Here is a 14887-nt window from a genome sequence, read left to right as displayed (position 1 = left end):
TGAACACTAACAAATACTTGGAGAACACCCGAGCGTGCTCGGGAAAACCCGAGCAACGAGTATATTCGCTCATCACTAGTGACTATGTATTACATGGATCTTCTGAGTCTTCCAGAACTTGATCTGCTCTTTGTATTGGCTCCTCACTGTGGCTAATAGAGGGAGAGCATAGTTGGACCTCACCCTCTATTACATTCATATGTTTTAATACAGACAGGGATGGTACAGTTGGTACTCCATGAGTCTGTTGTTGGATATTCTTACCATTTATGTTCACAAACCATAGCATTTTGTAACAAAACTGTGCAAAGTGCTAGTGTTCTCTGTTGTCAGCACTTTTGCTGCGGTCAGGAATTCCAGTATGGAGTCCAGTGTGTTCCTTTAGTATATAGAGCAGTAGGTGATATGTACTAAAAGAAGTGTCTCTTATAGGAATTGGCCAAACTTTGGAAGGATGATTTAGTACCTACTAGTCATCCTGTCCTTACCACTCATCATTCTTATAGAGGTTGTCCGGTCACAAGATATTGTTGAACTATTATTGTAATTTGTCATCAATGTAAGATCAGTGGGATTCCGACACTCGGCATGCCTACAAATCAGCTGTTTACGCCAACGGTGGTCAGAGGTAAACACTGAACGGAACTGCACAGCTTCATTCACAGTGTAGTGGCCGCTGCTGGCTACTGGAGATCAGCTTCTATTCAAAAGCAGAGCTCATCATTATCAAGTAACCAGACAACTCTTTTAAAGGGAACCTGTCACCCCCAAAATCGAAGGTGAGCTAAGCCCACCTGCATCAGGGGCTTATCTACAGCATTCTGTAATGCTGTAGATAAGCCCCCGATGTATCCTGAAAGATGAGAAAAAGAGGTTAGATTATACTCACCTGGGCGGGCAGTCCAATCCGATGGGCGTCGCGGTCCGGTCCGGGGCCTCCCATCTTCATAGGATGATGTCCTCTTCTTGTCTTCACGCTGCGGCTCTGGCGCAGGCTTACTTTGCCCTGTTGAGGGCAGAGCAAAGTACTGCAGTGCTTTCAGGATACATCGGGGGCTTATCTACAGCATTACAGAATGCTGTAGATAAGCCCCTGATGCCAGTGGGCTTAGCTCACCTTCGATTTTGGGGGTGACAGGTTCCCTTTAAAGTCCCCAGACACAAGTCACTTCTTTGGAGGCAATTTGGAACCTCTATTATATTTGCCAAAAATAAAAATGATGCTGCATGCAATGCAAAGGACACCTTGGCATTACCCAATAGACCCTGATAAGAGTCAACGGCAACTTATCTCTGAGATAAAAATGTTGAAATTCAACATGCTGATCCTTCTTTCCCTGACATCATCTGTCGGGAGAAAGTTGGAACGTCCCCCATGCACATGAGGCGTCGGATGTTCCCTCCAAAATCAGTGAGTTCACCAACTTATCTAATATGTATGGGGGTCTTTAGCTTGCTGAGGGTACATTGTATATTAGTCTGTAAGAGCAGAGTGTCCACTGTACTAGATTGTGAGCTCCTATGAGCAGGTTGCATGTCTTTCTTTCCAGGATCGGCTCTCCTGAGCTTATAATTACGTACAGCAATATGCAGCAGGACAGATGAGATCCAGGGAGATATCCGATCGCCAGAAATGGGGTCAGGAAGGAATTTTTTTCCCCCCTGAGGGGGGGTTTCTTCGCCTTACTCTGGATCTTTGGATCCAGTGGCTCCCATCAGGTCCACAATGTCCGTAGAGTCATTGTGACCTTTTATTTATTAAAGGGCCGGTAATATTTTTCATTACAATGTTGCTTATTGCTATTCCAATTTAAAAAAAAAAAATTACAAATAATATATTGTGTCGTGTGTTTTATTTGTGTGCACTTCACCCTACACAGTGACAATGATGAGAGTGATTGCCGACACTCAATATTCCAGACTTGGCTGCTGATCCGGCATTTAATGAAGTGTCTCATCTGCTATATACATGGCTGCAGCTGCTGCAAGACCAGGGGCTATAGGGGGCGCTGTATACACAGAGACCAAGTTACATCACTAATGTTATGGGGTCGGGCTCTGTAATGGGGTCCTATATAACACACTACCTGAGAGACTGAAGATAGGATCACAGCAACGTAAAATACAGGAGACACAGGAAAATAGAAGCATGGCCAAAGAGGCGTCACAGGGTGCAATAAAGTAGCCATGGGGCCCGGGACACAACTAGGGCCTCACTCAGAAATTAACACACTGGTCCATTTACAAAGATCGGCTATAGGAAGTAAAGCAGATACTCAGGACGGCCTGTCGTGGTTGAGTTGTAATCAAATGATATATAGGAAAATATCTGAGCAAAGCAGATATACAGCCTCTTGTGATACCTGAGGAGCTCATGGTCCTGTGGAATAATTGGTCCCATTCGGAAAGTGAGGGGGTATGGAAGTATCTACCCACATAACTAAGCAAAACATGGGATATGTATTTCTTGGTGTCTTTCAATAAGAGTCTGCACTGACTGTGACTACATCGCTCTTGAGGTTCGGTGAACAAAATTACCAAATGAGTGAAGGCCTTGTTTGTACCGACTGCCAAAGACGGTATGAGGATGACTGCATTGAAAGTCAGTTTCCCACAAAGGTTTCGTATAAAGATAAAAGAAGGTCTAATTTTTTAAGTGCCCTAGTTTTGTTCGTGGCCCTCCATTGTGTAAGCAGTAGGGGATTTTGACTCACTGATGATGGAAGGTCTCCATAAGGAGAGTGTAAAAGGTTGGTGGTCTAAGTGAGGATCAGTGTAGTATGAAGTATTGTGAATCCAGTCACTAGTTATTTGAAGCAAAGCGACTAAATTTAACGTGCGTATGTTTGTAAAGTTTAGGTCGCCTAAATTGATGTAGGATTTTGAAAGAGATTTTTAAGTTTTTGTTGCCTCATAGAAAGGATCGGTAAGGAAAACGAATTCTTCGCTCATTTCTCGGGCGGAGATAGACCAAGAGTACCTGTATAATATAAAGTAGTCTGGGAGTTTCTATTATTTTTTAAGAGATTTGCTTTTCCTATAAAAGTGAAGGGAAGCTTCTGCCATGTTGACAGATTTTACTCTAGTTTTGTTAGGTATGTTAGGATACTGAAGGAGGAAATACCTGCAGGCATCCTACTGATCTCCACATTCAGGAAGCACAAAGAAGAACGTTTCCATTGAATTAGTACCTCACAGTTGTCTATGTTGAGCATGTAGCCAGATAAAGAGCCTATTTGTTTGAGAGTCTCTGGATAGCAGGAGGTGTTTCTTTTCGGGGAGGAGACCATCAAGAGTATATTATGGGCGAAAGCCATTGCTTTAACCAACTGTTTACCTATCGTGACACCAGAGTGTAGAGAAAATGTTTTGAATGTTGTGAAGTAGAAGGTCTATGGATAGGTTAAATAGGAGGAGTGAAAGGGGGTAGCCTCGTCTAGTACCTCGGAGGAGGTAAATTGGGTCAGTGTTTCTTCTATTGATGGTTAATGTAGGGCATGCTCCTTCATTAATGTGTTGTCTGATAAGGATTGCAAATAAGTAAGGCCATGAAACGTTGTCAAATGCTTTTTCCGCATCTAGTTATGGTTCAGAAGATCTGCCTTACTACATATTTTGGGGGTAACTCAGGAGGAATTATTACTGTATATTGGGTTATTAGGGTACATTATTACTGTATATTGAGGAATTAGGGCAGTATTACTAAATATGAGGAGGAATCGGGGAATTAATAAATAAGGAGGGATCGGGGGCATTCTTACTATATACACTAACTCAAGAGGTAAATATTTTTATACATGGAGTACGCAGTGGATTTTATTACTATATTTTGGAGGAATCAGAGGGCAATATTACTGTATGTGGGGATATCAGGGGGCATTATCACTATATGTGGAGACTACGATATTACTTTTGGTGAGGCACTCGGTGAAGGGAAAGTTCAGGAGGATTTAATACTTTTTGTGAGGCACCGAAGAGGCATTATTACTCTTTAGAGGCATTATTATTTGCTAAGAGGACACTTGGGGGCATTATTACATTATAGAGGTACTTAGGGTATTACAACAATTGAAGAGGTACAAATGAGCCAATAGAACTTGCTAAGGGGCACAAAGAGAGCCACCATTACTTTCTAGGGTGCCCTTGAAGAGCATTTATAATTTAGGGGGCAATTCTACCATCTAGAGGGCACATAGGGGGCACTAATGGCAGCCCTGTTCCTTTACCGCACAGCAGGAGAAGTAAAAAAAGAACAGATAGGTTTTTAACAGATTTTAAATTTGGGTGACAGTAGATTGAGGAGTCTGTGCAGGTTGGGAATAGGTGGTGATTGTGCTGTAAATGTGAGAAGTATAGAATGTTTGCGTTTTTTTCATCGTGTCATTGATGATAGCATGGTTTTTGTCTTTTTGCTTTGTTTTTGATACTTCCTGGTCTTTGCCATTGACAAAACTTTATTGATACAGGCATGTGCAAATTACATGCGTTATTTACGTGCGTTTTTCCACATCTAATGTGGAAATCTGCACATAAAACTCAAGAGAAATTGTCATGTCATGGATGAGATATCTATAAATCCCATCCACTGCTGGGACCGTGAGATGCTGTGGTTACAAAAATATGCAACGTCAAAAAAATGACCCAAAACTCATTGTGGGAACTTAACCTTACACTATTCTGTCCAGCAAAAAAACAGACCCTAGTATAAAGGTGGCCAAATGGAGTGCCAACCTGCATATTTCAAACTAACACGACCGTGAAACAATAATGCGCATGTCAATGGGCTTACTTTTTCTCAGATAGAAAAAGATGTAATCATATAATGCGTATGCCTGTGGACTCAGCCTCCAAATTAAACAAAAAGTGTGTATATTGACATAGTGTGCATGTCAATGGTATCCAAATTCAGGCGAACAAGGTGTATTAAACTATATAACCTTAGAAGAATTATCTTTCAGTTGTGTTATTTATATATGGATTATACATTTAAATATATGTAAATACTTGTATGCCCCAAAATTACAAAAATATTCTAGGAGTGATACCTTTATTGGCTAACCGGAAAAAAAAAATATTTGCAGCTTTTAGAGCACAGAGGTGGCTCCTTCAGGCAGTTTTACAAAGGCTCATTCTTTGTAAACCTGCCTGAAGACGGACCCATGGTGCTCTGAATACTGCAAACATAATTTTTGGGGGATATCACTCCTAGAATATTTTTTTCCATTTTTGGGCATAAAAGTATTTACATTGATTTTTCTGGCTAACAAGGAACCAGAATATCATTTTTTATTGTACATCATATTTAAATATACAGATTTCATGCATTAACAATAATCATAATAATATAGCACAATATTTCTTCACAGTAAATACATAGAAAATTAGGTTAAATAGATTGGTTAGGTTAATAACATTGGTCCACATGATTATTATCACTATTTAGTATTATTTCAGTATATATAGTAGGCAGGTAAGTATACAGTAAATTATCATGCCTCTGACAGTATTTTGTATCATCATTTTGTCCAAGTGAATGCATTGTTTTTAAGGGTATGTGTAAGAGACGTGCCCCTTTTTTAAAGTGATATCTGACTGTTTTGTAGATGATAAGAAGATAAGTTAATAATTAGACTATGCTTAGTGCCTTCTCCTTGGTAGGTGTTAGGTTGGACATTTGTTCCTTAAGGAACAAACAAATGTTGTGCTGTACCATTTAGAAAAAGTGATGGAGTCCTAGTGGCTACAGGTAGTTGTTTGAAGAAGAGTGGTAAAAAGAGATGGATTTCGACCTCCCACTGTTAATGTTGTTGTAGCTTTGGCCAAAAGTGTTGGTATTGTTATATTTGTGGACCTTGTTTGCATCTCTTTTAAGAAAGGGAAGGATGCATATGAAGGGGAGTCCTCCCACCTGCTGAGTCCCTCTTCTGTCTGCAAATTGTTTGTTTCTGTGACCATTCCTATGAAAGAAAAAGGAGTTTTCTTTTGTTTTAGATTTCTTTTGGGTCCACTTTTGCATTTTGCACCTTTAAATTTTTGTTAACGAACCCTCTTAGTCAGAGACATCTGTTTCTAAGATATCAAATTTGGTGTAAATTCTGCACTCTTGTTCTCTGCTTGTGGACCTGCCTCATTACAAAAATTCTTCAGATCCCTGATATATTTACGATGTTTACGCTCTTTAATTTACCTTTTAAACCTCTCGATATTTCTCTGTATATTAGATTCCAATTTGTTAAATTCGTGCTGTGATGCAAATTGTTGGGATCTCACTGATCTCTCTTTCTAGTTGTTTGTTAATTTTATTGAGTTTTTGCTTTTCATGCTCTAAAAGAAAGATCAACACAACCGTAAAGGATGTTCTGCTAATAGCTGTTCCCAACCTTGTATGAAGTTTACATCTTCTCGATGTGCATTTATGAAGATGTTTCCAAATTATGTCCTACCAAGCCCTTGTATTTCATTTGAACGGTTTTAATAGACTATAGATGTCACCTTGCGCAAATGGAATACTAGTGGTCGAAAAATCCCTGTGTAGCCTCGAAATTTTGCTTCTGTGATAGGAATCCAAAACTACTCTACAAACACAAAAGAAATAGAAAATAAACTAACAAGACTGTGCTACACAATCTATGTATGGATGAATCAATTCATGTGACCGTATTGCCCAAAAGGCAAAAAAAACCTATCTAAAAAATTGGTAATAAAACGTAACTTTTAATAAACTCTATTAATACTCAGAAGCTAATTCTAAGGCCGGGGTCACACTTGTGAGTGCAATGCGAGAAACTAGCGTGAGTCCCTCGCATCAATACCCGGCACTGCCGCCGACACTCGGGACCGGAGTGTGCGGCTGCATGTATTTCTAAGCAGCTAAATGCTTCGGTCCCGAGTGCTGGTGGCAGTGCCAGGTATTGATGCAAGGGACTCGCGCTAGTTTATTGCATTGCACTCGCAAGTGTGACCCCAGCCAAACTATTAAAAACACAGATGCAGTTGTTGATCTTAGAATACACTGGTAATTTGGTGGAACCCTGATTTTCTACTGATAAACGTCCTATATATTTGCCTATGTAGGCATCTTAATTGCATATTGGGAGCTCTGTCATGGTATTATATATGATGGGGTTAAGTAAGTATTGTCCGTCTGAATTTTGAACACCAAGTCCATTGACATATGCACTCTGTCAACTTACGCAGTTTTTGTTCAGTCCGGAGGCTAAGTCAGCGAGCATGCGCATTATATGATTACATCTTTTTCTATTTTCAAAAACCACTGACATACGCATTATCACTGGCCATTGCTGCGAATGTGCTGGTGTGTCATTGCGTAACTCGGAAATTGATTGTGGTTGGACATATACGTCAACCTATGAAGAGATACTTGGTGACGTCTATGATCATGTGTTGGTGATCCTGGTGTCTGACGCAGATGAAATACATTGGTTGCACATGATCTGTGGGTATGTCCACATTGAAATGTGGGCTGTTTCTTCATGCAGGCATCCAATGTATTCACTCATAGATCTCATGCTATATTTTGCTTGGTTTTGATAAAGAAGGTGGATGCTTTTAAAAGAGTAAATTCTATAGGTATTTCTAATTTAATTTTCTCTATTGGCTAACTCAGGGGTGGGCAATTCATTTTCCTGAGGGCCCACGTGAGAAAACGGGACTGTTGTGGAGTGCTGAACCAGTAGGCTGTAATTAATTCTGCTCAATATTAATATATTAAATATTAATATATTTCCATATGAAGTGCATATAATTCCCACCTGGTATGCTGCTATTCTACTCAGCTTTCCCTGCTATGTCTTTCCATATGAAGTGCATATAATTCCCACCTGATTTTTAATTGCTATGAATTCGACTAGAATTGGACTGGAATTGACTGGAAGGTAAAGGAATAGAAAACTACTATACTGTTCCGATTTCTTTTAACATTCACCCCCATACTACTCTCTTTCTTCCTATCTCCTGCAATCCCTCCACCCAGTAACTAATCATTTCTTCCTCCATCCTCCCCAGCCACCTCACCTCCTCCACAGAACTGTTCCTCCACATACAATCCTTTCTCTCCAGGCACACACGGCCACATCATGACCTATCCAGCTCACACCTTCTAACGCTCTGTCTGCTGCTCCTCATTGCTGGTGACATATCCCCAAATCCTGGCCCTCCTCATCACATCCCCACACTCATTTCTAATCCCCTGCCACGATCCTCTACACGTCTTCGCAACAACAGTAACCTCATACCCATTCATCCAGCCCCCACTCCCCCAATTTCCCTATCTGGAGCACTATGGAACGCACGCTCTGTCTGCAATAAACTGTCATTTATCCACGACCTCTTCATCAATAACAAACTCTCCTTCCTCGGCATCACTGAAACCTGGCTCACCCCCTCTGACTCAGCTTCTCCAGCCGCGCTTTCCTATGGTGGATTCCACCTCTCTCACACCCCTCGCCCCAACAGCAAGCATGGCGGAGGAGTTGGTTTTCTCCTGTCAGATAACTGCTCCTTTGCCCCAATCCCACTGCCACCCTCTGTTACCCTCCCTTCCTTTGAGGTGCACTCCATGCGCATCTACTCCCCCTCCAACCTCCAACTGGCTGTCATCTACCCTCCCCCAGGGCCAGCCACCACCTTCTTTGACCACTTCACCACCTGGCTACTCCATTTCCTCTCTGCTGACATCCCCATTATCATCATGGGCGACTTCAACATCCCCATTGACACTCCCCTCTCAGCTGCCACTAAACTTCTATCTCTCACTTCCTCCTTTGGCCTTGCTCAATGGTCTTCTACAGCCACTCACAAAGATGGTCACACACTGAATCTCATCTTCACCCGCCTCTGCTCCCTATCTAAGCTCTCTAACTCACGTCTTCCTCTTTCTGACCACAACCTACTCACATTCTCTTCCCTCTCCACTCCTTGTCTACAATGCCCACCCCACAAACTTGCACACCCTCGCAGAAATCTTAAACACCTTGATCTACACTCACTCTCTGAATCCCTCCTCCCTCTCACAGACATAAGCTCCCTACACAATGCGGATGACACCGCCGCTCTATACAACACCACAATAGCTGTAGCTTTGGAATCTCTTGCCCCTCTCACACATACCAAAGCTCGCAAAATCAACAGACAGCCCTGGCACACCAGCCTGACCAAAGAACTGAGGCGAGCTTTCAGGGCTGCAGAGCGGAGATGCAAAAGATCCCACTCCAACGAGCACTTCATCGCATTCAAACAGTCCCTCACTACTTTCAAGACCACACTCGCCACAGCAAAACAAACCTACTTCTCATCTCTTATTTCCTCCCTGTCTCACAACCCCAAACAGTTATTCAACACCTTCAATTCTCTCCTCCGCCCCCCAGCGCCTCCTCCCTCCCCACTCATCTCTGCTGAAGACTTTGCCTCATTTTTCAAGCAGAAGATTGAGAACATCAGAGACAGTTTTAGTCGACAACCCCAGAGCCCTTCCTCCCGACTTCCCAGCCCTCCACCTCCAAAACCAACTTCTCCACCATTACAGAAGACAGACTCTCCACTCTACTCTCAAGATCGCATCTCACCACCTGTGCACTTGATGCGATCCCATCCCACTTCATCCCAAACCTCGCCACAGTCTTCATCCCAACCCTAACCCATCTCTTCAACCTATCACTAACAACTGGTGTTTTCCCCTCAAGCTTTAAACATGCCTCAATCACACCTATCCTCAAAAAGCCCTCTCTTGACCCATCCTCTGTAGCTAGCTATCGCCCTATATCACTTCTCCCCTATGCCTCAAAACTACTGGAACAACACGTCAATCTTGAACTGTCCTCCCATCTATCTTCCTGCTCCCTCTTCGACCACTTTCAATCTGGCTTCCGGTCACACCACGCCACTGAAACTGCCCTAACTAAAGTCACCAATGACCTATTAACCGCCAAGAGCAAGCGGCACTACTCTATCCTCCTCCTCCTGGACCTGTCCTCTGCCTTTGACACAGTGGACCATTCCCTGTTGCTGCAGACCCTCTCATCCCTTGGCATCACAGACTTGGCCCTATCCTGGATCTCGTCATACCTAACTGACCGGACATTCAGCGTCTCCCACTCACACACCACCTCCTCACCTCGCCCCCTATCTGTCGGAGTCCCGCAAGGTTCAGTTCTAGGGCCCCTACTCTTCTCCATTTACACATTTGGCCTGGGACAGCTCATAGAATCTCATGGCTTTCAGTATCATCTCTATGCTGATGACACACAGATCTACATCTCTGGACCAGATATCACCACCCTTCTAACCAGAATCCCTCAATGTCTATCCGCTATTTCATCCTTCTTCTCCGCTAGATTTCTAAAACTTAACATGGACAAAACAGAATTCATCGTCTTTCCCCCATCTCACACGACCTCCCCAACGAACCTATCCATTACAGTGCATGGCTGCCCACTCTCCCCAGTCCCACAAGCTCGCTGCCTCGGGGTAATCCTTGACGCTGATCTCTCCTTCAAACCACATATCCGAACCCTTTCCACTTTTTGCCACCTCCAACTCAAAAATATTTCACGGATCCGTACATTCCTAAACCAAGAATCTGAAAAAACCCTAGTCCATGCCCTCATCATCTCCCGCCTCGACTACTGTAACCTCCTGCTCTGTGGCCTCCCCTCTAACACTCTTGCACCCCTCCAATCTATTCTAAACTCTGCTGCCCGACTAATCCATCTGTCCCCCTGCTATTCCCCGGCCTCTCCCCTCTGTCAATCCCTTCACTGGCTCCCCATTAGCCAGAGACTCCAGTACAAAAGCCTAACCATGACATACAAAGGCATCCACAACCTGTCTCCTCCATACATCTGTGACCTCGTCTCCCGATACTTTCCTGCACGCAACCTCCGATCCTCCCAAGATCTCCTTCTCTACTCCCCTCTTATCTCCTCTTCACACAATCGCATGCAAGATTTCTCTCGTGCATCCCCCCTACTCTGGAACTCTCTACTACAACATATCAGACTCTCGCCTACCATCGAAACCTTCAAAAAGAACCTGAAGACCCACCTCTTCCGACAAGCCTACAACCTGCAGTAACCACCGATCGACCAAACCACTGCACGACCAGCTCTATCCTCACCTACTGTATCCTCACCCATCCCTTGTAGATTGTGAGCCCTCGCGGGCAGGGTCTTCTCTCCTCCTGTTCCAGTTGTGACTTGTATTGTTCAAGATTATTGTACTTGTTTTTATTATGTACACCCCTCCTCACATGTAAAGCGCCATGGAAAAAATGGCGCTATAATAATAAATAATAATAATAATTACTCTTTTATATTAACTGAAAGGGTGAAGATACAGATTAGATATTATTAGATATTAGAAAAAACTATTTGACAGTGAGGGTGATCAATGAGTGGAACAGGCTACCACGAGAGGTGGTGGCGAGTTCTCCTTCAATGGAAGTTTTCAAGCAGAGGCTGGACATCTGTCTGAGATGGGTTAGTGAATCCTGCATTGAGGAGGGGGTTGGACACGATGACCCCGGAGGTCCCTACCTACTCTACCATTCTCTGATTCTATTATATTAATATTAATTGTGTCACTTAATATTGAGCAGAATTGAGTATGCTGACATCTCCCCTATATACTGTATGAGCCAACACACAGCCCCCCTATACACCATATGAGTCCACACACATCTCACTATATAAAGCATGACCTCCCACACAATCCCCCCCTACATACAGAATAAGCCCCCACATGGCCCCTGTATACAGTGTAGATGAATTATAAGCTATGTTTCCTGACTAACCATATATAAGAATGTGTGGCTCTTTTGGATCCTGTCAAAATTGATGGATTTGGCCATCTTTTATTTAATGTGTATGGAGGCCTTTCGAATAGACCATCAATGAGGATCAGTGAGGATTAATTTTTTGGCAACTCCACTGTTTCTGAGGGACACGGTCCTCGAGTGAGACTGTGGAGAACAGACCATCACATTTCAGGTCTGGGATAGCCAGTAGAAGGGTTGGATTATCTTCTGTCATATTTGTATAAATGGATTCTATTACTGGATTGTAGACTTTGAGACTCCAAATAATATTATAGTGGACTAGAAACCTGTGGGAAACCCTAGATCTATTATCATGGAAACCAGTTTCTACATAAAGAAGGTATTTACCAAAAAATCCGGTTCAAGAATGTGTTCAGAAGCCTACGGTTGGGCAACGCCCTACAAATGGACAATATCCTACAGATGGACAACACCCTATACAATATTACTAGATGTCCAGTACACAATAAAAATGCAAACAGGGAGCCAATCTTGCTATAACAGACTACAGCAATGACTGATGAGAAGGTTTAAACCAAACAAAAGTGAAATCAAATTAAATTTCCCACTTAAAAGAAAAAAAAGAAATATAATAGATGTCACCACAGGGTAAAGTCTGATTGAAATCAATATTATGTTATTTATCCCACACAGAAGCCACAATAAAAACAAAGTTTTTGGTTTGTGATTTTTTTAAGTCACTTTTCTTTTATTCATCTTGTCGTATTCATTGATATTCATTTCCCCCAATTTCATCTAAATGGGTCACATGGTTCAAGAATTTTTAGGCAAAATCTTAAAATGTTTTGTTTTTCATGTCAATCTCCATTTTCGGAATTTGGAAAGTCGCCTCTTTTTCAAAACGACTTGATCAAACATGTAAAAAATAACTGAAAAATAACATGTTAAAAAAAAAAGAAGGGACTGGAGTAGAGTTGCGGCAAATTTTGCTGCAAATACAGAAGTACCTAACAACATCTGCAATTGCTACATTCCGGCTACAAAGTGGAAAAAAAACAGGTGACAACATATAAAATAGACTTAAAAAAATAGAATAATGAATTGGGTGCAAATAAAAAAAGTGCAAAACAGGCATAAAGCATAAAGGCAATGATAAATCGGTGCCAAAATGGCAGAATTTTTTGTTAACCTTCCCTCCAATAAAAAAGTGCCAGAGACAAAAAAAGCACCAGAATGTAAGGCTATGTGCACACGTTGCGGATTTGCCTGCGGATCCGCAGCAGATTGGCCGCTCCGGTTTCGCAGTTTTCCATCAGGTTTACAGTAAACCTATGGAAAACCAAATCCGCTGTGCCCACCATGGTGCGGAAAATACCGCGCGGAAACACTGCGTTGTATTTTCTGCAGCATGTCAATTCTTTGTGCGGATTCTGCAGCGTTTTACACCTGCTCCTCAATAGGAATCTGCAGGTGTAAAACCGCAGGTGAAATCTGCACAAAAAATGTACGAAATCCGCGGTAAATCCTGCGGATTTTTCAAAAACGGTGCGGAAAAATCCACACACGAATCCGCAACGTGGGCACATAGCCTAAAAATGACACATAAAAAGTGACATGCGCTTTTTCTTCCATCAGACATTTTTCAAAACCTGAAGAGAAAAAAAATTGATCAAAAACCTCCTCACATGAACAGCATGACTAGACTATGTTCATGCTGAACTGAGTTTTTTTTTCCAGTGGATTTTTGTTTCTTCAAACTCTTTCCAAAAAACTATTTTAAAACTCTTGGAAAACTCTTCCAATTAATGGGAAATTCAGTTCATTGTTGAGGAGTTTTTGAAAAATGCTTGGAGGAAAACTGAAAGTGCCTATCACTTTTTTGAAGGGGATCTTGATGGAAACTTCTCTAAGCTAGATACTGATCAATTAAAAGGCTGCAAAGAACACATCAAGAAAAAACTCTCCAAAAATCTTCAAAAAAAAATTATTTAAATATAAATATATATATATATATATATATATATATATATATATATATATTTCGGGAAAGTAAAAACTCTTCTCAAAATAAAAAAGAAAACTCTGTGTGAATATTGCCTCCATATATCTGCACACAACATCCGCCTAAAAAAAGTGTAACAAAATCCTACGCAAAAAATCAACCTAATGCACAGCGATGTAAAAGCGACATTGCTGTGCATATGGTCATTCTTTTGATACTACATTTATCCGATTCAGTTTTTTAAAACCGTGAAGCAATTAAAAGAAGTAGAAAGTTCAATTTCTGGAGTGGCTTCTGCTTGGATTTTGCTAGTAGAAAAATGACGGTAAAATCACTAGCGAAGCTTCAAGGTAAAGAATGTCTTCTTTTTCCAGACACGTCTTCACCTTGGAAAAACTCGACAGGTGCGACGGCATCTTAAACATGGTGCGTACACATACCCTCAGGCAGATCTCATAAATGTTGCCCACTGTATGAGAAACCAATTGACGGCTTTCTTCACATGCCATGAATTTTTTTTTTTTTTTTTTTTTTTTTATGATTTTAGCTTAAAGTCAACAGAAAAATATAGAACGCATAACAGTGATTCATTTTACTGACTATGTCCGAGGAAGAAATCGAACATGTGCAGGTCCCCATAGACAAACATTTGTGTGAATGACATCCGATGTACTTGCTGGTTTTTTTTTTTGCAGCGTTTTTCAGGATTCCAAAGTTCAGCTTTTCTTCGTAAACTAGCCAAGGCATTAGTCCACCTATGCAAGACGTATGTGAATGAATGAAACATTTTTGCAAAAAAGGGCAAATGATCAAATTATTTAGTGGAAATACAAAAAGATTGCTTCAAAAATGTTTGTTTTTTTTTAATTTCTGAAAAATTAGTGATGTATTCTGAGCAAAGAAAACTGTATTCATGTATGAAGAGAAGCAGTGAATATGAGAGCATTAAAAAATACACAATTGCAAAGGTACAAACAGCGGGGGGAGATGAATTGCTTGGGCATCGTTTACTTTGACACATAGCACTAATTTAATTTAATTATCAGTAATTTATTTAAACTGTACTTGGAGTCAGGAGAAACAAAAGGATG

The sequence above is a fragment of the Ranitomeya variabilis genome, chromosome 5 (genome assembly GCF_051348905.1).
Source record: "Ranitomeya variabilis isolate aRanVar5 chromosome 5, aRanVar5.hap1, whole genome shotgun sequence".
NCBI lineage: Eukaryota > Metazoa > Chordata > Amphibia > Anura > Dendrobatidae > Ranitomeya > Ranitomeya variabilis.
This window is presented reverse-complemented; position numbering follows the sequence as displayed.